This window comes from Bubalus bubalis, chromosome 9 (assembly GCF_019923935.1).
Source record: "Bubalus bubalis isolate 160015118507 breed Murrah chromosome 9, NDDB_SH_1, whole genome shotgun sequence".
In the NCBI taxonomy this organism is placed as follows: Eukaryota; Metazoa; Chordata; class Mammalia; order Artiodactyla; family Bovidae; genus Bubalus; species Bubalus bubalis.
Genome location: NC_059165.1, coordinates 87,347,910 through 87,357,361, shown reverse-complemented (window position 1 = coordinate 87,357,361; position 9,452 = coordinate 87,347,910). Strand labels below are relative to the sequence as shown.

General features: G+C 44.2%; 1 pseudogene; it reads left to right on the top strand.

The window, feature by feature from the left end:
* Positions 1 to 8,730: 8,730 nt before the first annotated feature.
* The window catches only part of LOC102416258, a 42,519-nt pseudogene continuing 41,797 nt past the window's right edge, over positions 8,731 to 9,452 (top strand).

The window sequence follows — 9,452 nt, the reverse complement described above, 5'->3', positions numbered from 1 at the left end:
CTGTAGGAGAAATGCACATTTTTGGAAGTTTGGGATCAGATTATTAAATAAAGTCTATTTGAAAGGCAGAAATGATTAATACTTCAATGCTTATACAGACCACCAAACGGCTGATTAATGTGTCTTAATAGTTCATTTTTTATATTCTAAAGATGATTACATCACTTTCTATATAGGCATAACTGATTATCACAGATTTTTGACCACTAAGTTAAAACTATCTTGATTATAGTGTACAGCAACATTTAGATATGTACTGAGTCCTGAAGAGGTTTCATGTAATGACTGATATGGTTAGGAAGGAACCTCCATTCCTCTGGTTTTGTTTTCCCATACAGAATGACAATAACCCTATAATACCTAGTCTTCTTTCTTCATCCCTGTAATACCCAATCCTCTTTGCTCATCCCTTCTTTATTTCACCTCATATATAAGAAGTGTTTGTGGTTGACTGGGCCAGGGTATGACAGGCATTGATTCATGTATTTTAATTAGCAGAGCTCATCTATTAAACATCTAAGGACTCTGGGGATTAATTTTCTTTTTTTCCCACTCAGGACAGTTATCCCAGGTCAGTATATCTGGTTAACTCAAAGTTTCCCTTGGTAAGTTTTAGCAAATCTTTTGGTCAGCAAATGAAAGTCATAGTCTCTAATTAGCTTTATTTATACTAAAGCCACTATTTGATCTCTGTCACTCTCTTTTCCATGTCTTATTTCTCAATTGGTTCTAAATTCAAGATGGAGCCAAATAAAAGGTGTGATTTATTGGTTTCCCCACACTGAGAACTCTTCAGCTCATTCTTTGAGATCCCATAGGATCTACATGTTTTTCTTGAGGACTGTGAGACTTTCTTTAACTTAGCGGGAGGTATTTATCCAGAAACAACACGTCTCATTCAAGATGGCTCAAGTCCCTCCTTGTTTAGGAATCAGCAGATCTATCTCCTATTTTGGACGACGACTCCTGCCAAGTTGCGTTGGCTCTTTAGAGCTATCCTGAGCAATCCTATCCCCAGAAACTTAATTTTGGGGGTGTTCATTAGAATGGCACTCATTTTCGGTTCTGAACAGGTATCTGGATCTCCCAGAGGCTCACAGGTGTAGAGTGTCCTCTTCTGTTTTCTTCCATGGCTGGACTCATGAGTAGTGAATCCAGGAATTGTGTCCTGGTACCTTGACTGCTGTGGGGGTAGAAAGTATTGCAGAGTAGGGGCCCTTCCACGTGAGCTGGAGTTGAGCCTTTGGGGATCCATCTTTTCAGACTTTAATTAGGACTTGGGTCCCTGGAGCATATAGTGGTGGCTCTTTAGAATCTTTTGAGTCCTGGTTGACATTCCACAAGCATATATCCTGTTGGAATTGCCCAATGGCCATGGTTTAAGACCAGAGGGTCTAAGCCTCTGGATCTGGGAAGAGGTCATTGACATAAACCAAAGGTCTCCCATACAGCATCTCATAAGGACTAAGACCAACCTGTTCCTTAGGGGCAATACGGGTGTGGAGGAGAGCTGTTGGTAAAGCCTCCTTTTATCGCAGGGAGGTCTCCTGGGTTATCTTTTTTATCACTGATTTTAAGAATTGGTTGGCTCTTTCTACTTTTCCTGAAAACTGAGGCCTCTAGCCAGTTGGAGATAACAAGTAATGCCCAATGCTTTAGAGACCCATTGGGTGACCTTAGAAGTAAATGACGTCCCATTGTCAATTTGTAATGATCTGGGCAGACCAAATCTTGGCATGATTTCATGGAGCAGTTTTTTTACCACCTCCTCAGCCTTCTCAGTCCGAGTGGGAAAGCCTTCAGTCCATCCTATGAATGTATCTATCATGACTGGTATGTATTTATACCCTTGAGAAACTGGCATCTGGGTGAAGTCCATCTGCCAGTCCTTTCCTGGGTAGGTCCCACACCATTGGATGGGCTGGGCTAGCTGGGGTCTTCGAGCTCCTTGGAGGTTGTTTAACTGGCAAGTGGGACAAGAGGAGACCATTTGCCTTATAGTCATTTGGAGGCCTGTTCCTCTGAAGGACCTTTCTAGTAATTTTTGGAGTGGTGGAGTTAACCAACTTCCATTGGCGGTTCCCAGGCAGAAAAGGGAGTCCCTCCTTTTGGAACACCCCATGTGATCTTCTTGAAAGCCCTCACTCATAGCTTTAAGAGTCTCATCTTCAGTATATGAAGGAGTTTCTAGCAAATTAGTCTGTGGAACTGAGGTGGACACCCCTATTATGTCATTGTTCTGTAATGCTGCTCTCTTAGCTGCCTGATCAGCTACTTGGTTCCCCCGTGCCACTTCCGTGCTCCCTTTTTGGAGTCCTTTACAATGGGAGACTGAAACCTCAGTGGGCAGACGGACTGCCTCCAAGAGCCTAAGGATTTGATCCCCATATTTGACTGGGGACCCTCACATGGTCAAGTGGCCTCTTTCTTTCCAAATAGCAGCATATACATGTAGCACCAGAAAGGCATATTTGGAGTCAGTGTAAATGGCTACTCTTTCCTTTTCCCAGTTCTAGAGCTCAAGTCAGGGCTATGATCTTACCCAACTAGGCTGAAGTACCTGCTGGCAAAGGTTTAGCCTCTATGGTCTCAAAGTTGGAGACTACTGCATATCCAGCTCTTCTTTTTCCATCCAGGACATAACTTCTTCCATCAGTGTACCAGATTTCCTCACGATTGGTCAGAGGATCTTTTGACAATCCCTCTCAGGGTTTTGTACAGTGGCCCAAAGTTTCTAGGCAAGAGTAAAAGGGGAGAGAGCCCTCAGGGGTAGGCAGGAACATAGCTGGGTTAAGAACCTCACAAGGGGATACAGTCAGGCCTGGATTTTCCATCAGCACTACTTGATATCTGAGGATTCTTTGATCAGACATCCATAAATGGCCTCTCTGATTCAGGAGTTGTTTTACTTGGTGGCTGGCAAAAATAGTTTGCCCTCAAGACAGTTTTAAAGCATCTTCTAGCAGGACTGCAGTAGCTGCAAGATTTTGAAGGCAGGGAAAGATCTCTTCCCAATAAGGGAGTAGGACACTCAGGTACCACCAGAAACTGCTGGGAAAATATTTGTCCATCCCAACAACAAAGTGCTCTGGTGCATCTTTTTGTAATTGTCTTTCCTGTAGCACCCAAAATGGTACAGGTTTGGGAGGAGAAGGCTCTGGAGAAGGAGGTCAGGACACAGTAGGTAGCCCCTGTATCAAACAAGAAATTCTCGGATCTACCTGCCACATGCAGTTGTACCCTTGGCTCTAGCCCTGTGATGGTTATCTGTGACAGGCAGACTGGCTGGAGTGGGCCACTTCAGTCCTGTTGAACCACTGTGAGGGAAGGCTTGGTGCTTGACCTTGAGGCTTTTGGGTCCCAAGGGCAGAGTGCCGCCCAATGTCCCAGTTGATGGCATCTGTAGCAAGCTGTTTAAGGAGACTTGCCATGGTTTGGACACTCTTTGACCTGTATACAGATTAGGCATTTGCCTTGTGCCTGTCCTTCGAGGACTTAGGGTTTGCCATAGGACTTCCCTGGAAGGCAGCCAGTATCTGGGCTTCATGCCTTGTCTCTTTCCTTCTCTCCCTTTCCTGGGCCCTTGGCCTCCCTCTCTTGTTCTCTGTTATAAAAGGTATTGGTGGGTGTCTGGACCATCTCATCTAAAGAGGCAGCAGGGTCCTGCTGCTGTAGCTGTTGTAACTTTATCCTGATGTCTGATGCACACTGGGACAGGAATTTGTCCTTTAAAATCAGCTGTCCCTCATAAGAGTCTAAGTTCAGATTGGTAAACTTTTGAAGGGGCTTTTTTAGACATTCAGAAAGGCAATGGGGTTCTCGTTGGGCTTCTGAGTTATTGCTGAGACCAGGCACAGTCCCACAACTAACAGGCATCCTTCTATTTCCATGGGTGGACTTCCTTAGGGGTGAGTCTTTCTGAAGCTTATCCTACCCAGTACTGTTGCAACCTGAGAGCTGGGGGTCCCTGTGTCAGGGTGCAGATCCCCAGACAGGTTGAGGCATGACAATTTCCTGGAGATTGAATCCCTAGGCAGGTTGAGGCATGTCAGCCTCCTGAGAATTGGGTCCCTAGGCAAGTCAAGGCATGCTGACCTCCTGGGACCCCTGGACAGGTGGATCCCCAAGCAGGTTGAAGCATGACAACCACCTGAGGACCAGATCCCTAGACAGGTCAAGGCAGGTCGACCTCCTGGGACCCCTACGCTGGAATTGGGCATCCCCAAGGTCTCCAGTGTGACTAGTGCTGGACAGAATTAAGGGGTTGTAATCTTACTCATTGCTAGTTTGTCCACCATGGATGGGAATAGAAACCATGATGTAAAGCAATCCAAGCCTGTGCCCTGAGACTGGGAATCTGGTGCAACAGCCATAAGCCTTATCCTCTTATTGCTCTGAGGGAATGTAGGTAACTGATTTCTTCCCTAGTCCTCCACAAGAGCAGTTTAGGGTGTTTCCAATGGTAAACATTTTATTGCCATAGATCCACTTTAGGTAATAATAGAAGTAATGACAAAGGAGTGGGTTATCTGGTCCTGTTAGGGGCATTAAGAGTATTTTAATAATAAGCGGGGTGGAGTGATGTTGTCTACAGGGGGCAGGGTCCTGGTTGTAGGAGTTAGGAAGTGGCTTACGAACAAATCAATAAGAGACAACAGACCAGATGTTCAATAAAAGTGGAGTGGAGATTTGATCTGGGGGGTGGAGAGGTGATGACTGGGTCCCCGGGTCAGCGGGGGGGTATGTTTGTGACTTTAGGAGAAGGGTAGTAAGGGTTTGGGCCCAAATGGCCTGCAGGGCTAATTCCTAAGTGGCAAAAATTATCCCTGAAAGCCCAGCTGCCCTTGAAGGGATGCCACCAACAGATGGACTTCTAGCACTGCGTGCCTGACACCCACCCTAGAGGGTTCACTGAGAGATGCTGTTGTTGCACATGTTGTAGGAAACGTGGAAGATGAAGGCCTGAATATCTAGAGGGATTGGATATTATACAGTATTTCCCTCCCAAGGGCCAGCTATTTTATGGTTGTCCCTCCAGAAGATTGTAGAGGCAACGTGGGCTAGGAAGGGGCTCAGGAAAAGAGCATGAAATCGGAGGGAAGAGGGCGGGGCACAACTTTTGAAAGAATGACATAGCCCAAGGGCACAACATAAACAGATTAAAATCAAATGGGTCCAAGATGACCAGGCAAATTCAACTAAACCTTGATCCTCAATCTGCAAGCTAAATGACACAACCAGAGGTGCCAGGACAGTTCCAAGACACTGTCAAAAGGAGTTGGAATGAACCTCCCACTCATTAGCATATGAAATCACCCAGCCCATAAAAAACCAACCTCACCACATTCCATAGCCATCGCACTCACCCTCGGGGATGGCCCACACTCTTGGAGTGTGCTTCTTTCTGAATCCGAAAAAACCCACCTCTTACCTATTGCTGTGTTTCTCACTGAATTTTTTTTGCAATGAGACATCAAGAACCTGAGCTTCATTAGGTCCTAAAATCAGGCACCGAGGGTTTTGGCTGGGCTCAAGACCCAGTAGAATATGACTAAGTGACTAAGCATAGCACAGAGTCCCTGCCACGTGGGTTTGGGTCCTAATCTTAGGTAAACAGTTTCAAACACAACTTTTCCCCTTCAGGAGAGATGATGACCTGCCCAATATTTTGTAAGCAGTGGCATAGATGGAGAGAGGAGCTGAAGGACGGGAGGAAAATGCAGTGAGAAAAACATGCCGAGGAATCCCCTTCATAATCTGCCAGAAAATCTGCTAAGTACCTGACCTGTGCTCACAATTTTCATTGGCCTGATCCTTGGCACAAAGATTAAGGAAAGAGGAACCCTCACCCACTTGGGCAACAACTACTAAGGAGCAGCAGATAGTAGAGCCTTTGGGACACATTGGGGAGTAACCCCTGCCAGAGTCCCTCACTGCACCCACTGCCACTCACCTGTCTGCAGGGGGTTCAAGAAACAAGAATCAAGAGATTGTAAAGGAATTAAGATTTTGCTAGCCATATGCCCTTGCAGCCATATGAGCAAGGACCTCCTACCTTAACCAGAGGTCTACTGGAATCTGAGCCTGAGCTGCATGAGCTTGATGTCAAATTTGTTATTGCAGTCCTGGTTCCTGGCATGCTGGGCTTCTTGTCACTTTCACTGCACTGGGTTTTCTTTGCGATCAGCTTTCACTGCGGGAGCTTTCACAAAGCTGGGCTTCTGCTGTGCTTGGCCTCTGCCTCGTAGGGGCAGGTTTCAACCAGGTTAAATCTGAGTCATGGCACCAGATATGTTGGGGGAGTGTGTAATTTCCTTGGTTCTGTCTCACTGCAGCAAAAACTTGAAGCAGCAGACCAGTGTTACAGCTCAGTTTTATTTGGCAAGCAAAGGAAAAAACAACCTTAGGCATGAGGGCAGACCGACCCAAAAGAGGCCTCAATCCATCTTGGCTTCCTTCTTTTTATATGTTTGTCTTCTCCCCACCACCCCTTGAGCCTGCCCTATGCAAACTGGGCTGGCCAAGAAGGGGGTGTGTTTGTTTCACCTGAAGTTCTCACTCTGGTCCTCGGACCTTCCTTTGTTCCATTTTTGCAGGCTTCTCCCTTCTTTGTCTTTTAGTCGCCACCATTTGGGACTCCTTTTTCCTATTCTAACTACCTAACACCTTTAAATTTATTAATATATCATTTTAATTCCATATGGTTCAGATCTGTAGCCTCACCCAAATATAGAAACAAAATCTTCTTATTTAATCATGAATACATTTCTAAAAGCAAATTTCCAAAGCACCATTCCTTCCCCAATCTACCCTTCTAATTCCATGATATTAAAATTATGTCCCATACATGGTTAGTGACTCATTTCCTGAAGAGAAGCAGGAGTTTATACAGTAACATGCTGTTTTTATGTACTTTTTAAAACAAAATGAACAATAGAACAAAAAAATGCCCTTGTGAGAAAATTAAGAATTCGTTCAGTTGCAAGTGATACAAACGCAATTTCAACTAGTTTAAGCAAAACAAAACAAAACAAAAAGGGAACTAAAAGACTCTATAAACTGGAAAAAGAAGGGATACTGCGCTACAATAACAGCCGGTACCCACTGCACCACTGACCGGCGCCCTTGCACGCACACACAAACTGCTATACACATACTTCCTCCCAAATACACAATTCATTTAAGTGTTTGTTCAGCATTATTTACACAATTATTACAAGGAATGAAGAATGCACTCTCAGTGTCAGGAGGTGAAATAGATGAAAGTAAAAACCTACCTCAACTACCACAAGCAATCCCTGCTTTTATACCAGCTTATCAGATTATAGCTACAGGCTCTTTTTTTTTCTTTAAATACACATACACACTTACGTTTTTAGAGAAACATACAATGTTGATGTATGCATGTATATCTTTGTGTTTTTCACAGAAAAGTCACACTTCATGTAATATAAAAATTGCTTCCCTCTCCCTCTCGCCCACCACAGTAAGTCCCTTGGAGAGTTTGCCATGTCATTTTCAAACCTGATATATAGTATGTCATGGCTGTATATACCATAATCTATTTGCAGTTTATTTTCCCACTAATGGACATATAGGCTGCTTCCAATTTTACAGTAATAAACAATACTGCAATGAAAGTACTCGTTTATTCCTTCTTCTGAAGCATAGTATTAAAACTGGGTGTATAACAAGAAATTGTATAAATTGTGTTTATATTTTCTTCCCTGTTTTCCATTAGTCTGTGATTTTCATTATTTGGCTATCCATTTACATATTTTACTATTAATCCAGTGTTCGCTGTTTGTATATTCTTTTCCATCTTGCTTTCTAACATCTTGCTTTCTAACACTGCTTATAGTGAAGTGTATTGGTTGCAGAGACTTTAAAAATGTTATATAGTCAAATTTATCAATTTAACTTTATGGCTTCTAATTTTGGTTTACAGAGAGCTTCCATAACCCACAGTCCCCAGATTATTTTGATTTATTTTCTTTAAAAGTAATTTTATGTTTCAGAACTTTAATCCAACTAGAATTTATTTTTACGACTCAAGTGAAGAAGATCTTTAACTGTGGTTTTGCCAAATACTTACCAGAATTTCCAGCACTACCTTTAGGTAGCTTAAAGGTTCTCTGTCAATTCAAAAGAGTTAAAATTATTTTTATAACTAACTTTCCATATAGATAGGTCACTTTCTGTCAAAGTGATCAGTTTTTTACATCTGTACCAAATATCCAGTGCTTTAATTATTTTATATTAGAGCAAATTCTCTCAAACATTTTGCTCTAAATCATCTCAGTTGCTTTCTACTTTAAACTGAGCTAGAACAGAGACTGGATTTACTCTTCCAGAAGAAATACTGGACAAAATACACAAACAATAGTCTTTAAGACACTGAAAAAGGAAAATGATCACTGAGAGAAAGGAAACAAATTTAGGCTTACAACTGTCACAGGTTTATGACCTTGAATGTTCCAGGCAACAGAACAGGGAGGGAAAACCCAGGCAGAGCCTGGGCGATTTCCTGACCTGAGATGGTGGAAATGGGAACTGAGTGGCTATAGTTAGCCCAAACACTACTCTGTTACTAACAAGTCTCAAAAGTAGAAACTATTCCAAGTAACTTAATCTCATCTCAGAACAAAGCTCAATCATACACGTTATCAATGCAAAAATGTCCAGCACTTAAGGCAAAATTCTCAATGTCTGACATTGGGGAAACCCAGGAAAAGACAACCCCAAATTAGGGAGGGGAAATAATACCAATAAAAAGCAAACAACAAGGTCTGAAAAGCCCAGCACACCTGAGGTGGCAAGCTTTCCAGGCAGGGACTCGCCATGCTGGGGTGGCCTGGGGTGGCCCTGTGGCCACCAGGGGAGGCTGGACCCTAGGACAAGGGGTGCTTCCTGCCTGACTGGCTCCAGAGAAGCTCCCAACACCTAGCTGCCTACTATGCACCTTTACCCTCCACCCCCAACTATGGCCACTACAGGAACGCCCTGACTCCCAAAGAGGAGGGTTTCCAACCTTTCTTACAGTTGCAGGCCCTGTCCACATAGGCTTCTGGACAGCACCTCCCTTGCTGTGTGCACTGGCCCGGCCTTGCCAAGGGAGCCACTCTATGACCTGCCCTGGTACAGCAAGCTGCCAACTTGGTACCCAATTCCCCACCTCCCCAAGGAGGTGGCACACCTCCAGAATGGCAGTCACCACCAGCGAAGGCTTGGAACACACTGGCGGCCACTGTGACGGTGGGCAGTGCTGGGAGCCTGAAATTTTCATTTCGCTGGCACCCGCGGATGCTTTGCTATTACCTGAGAGGCCAAAGCCCTCCCTGCTGTTACCTGAGTCCCCTAGTGAGCTCTGGAAAGTCAAAGTGTTAGCTGCGCAGTCCTTGTGTCTAGCTTTGTGATCGCATGGACTGTAGCCCACCAGGCTCCTCTGTTCA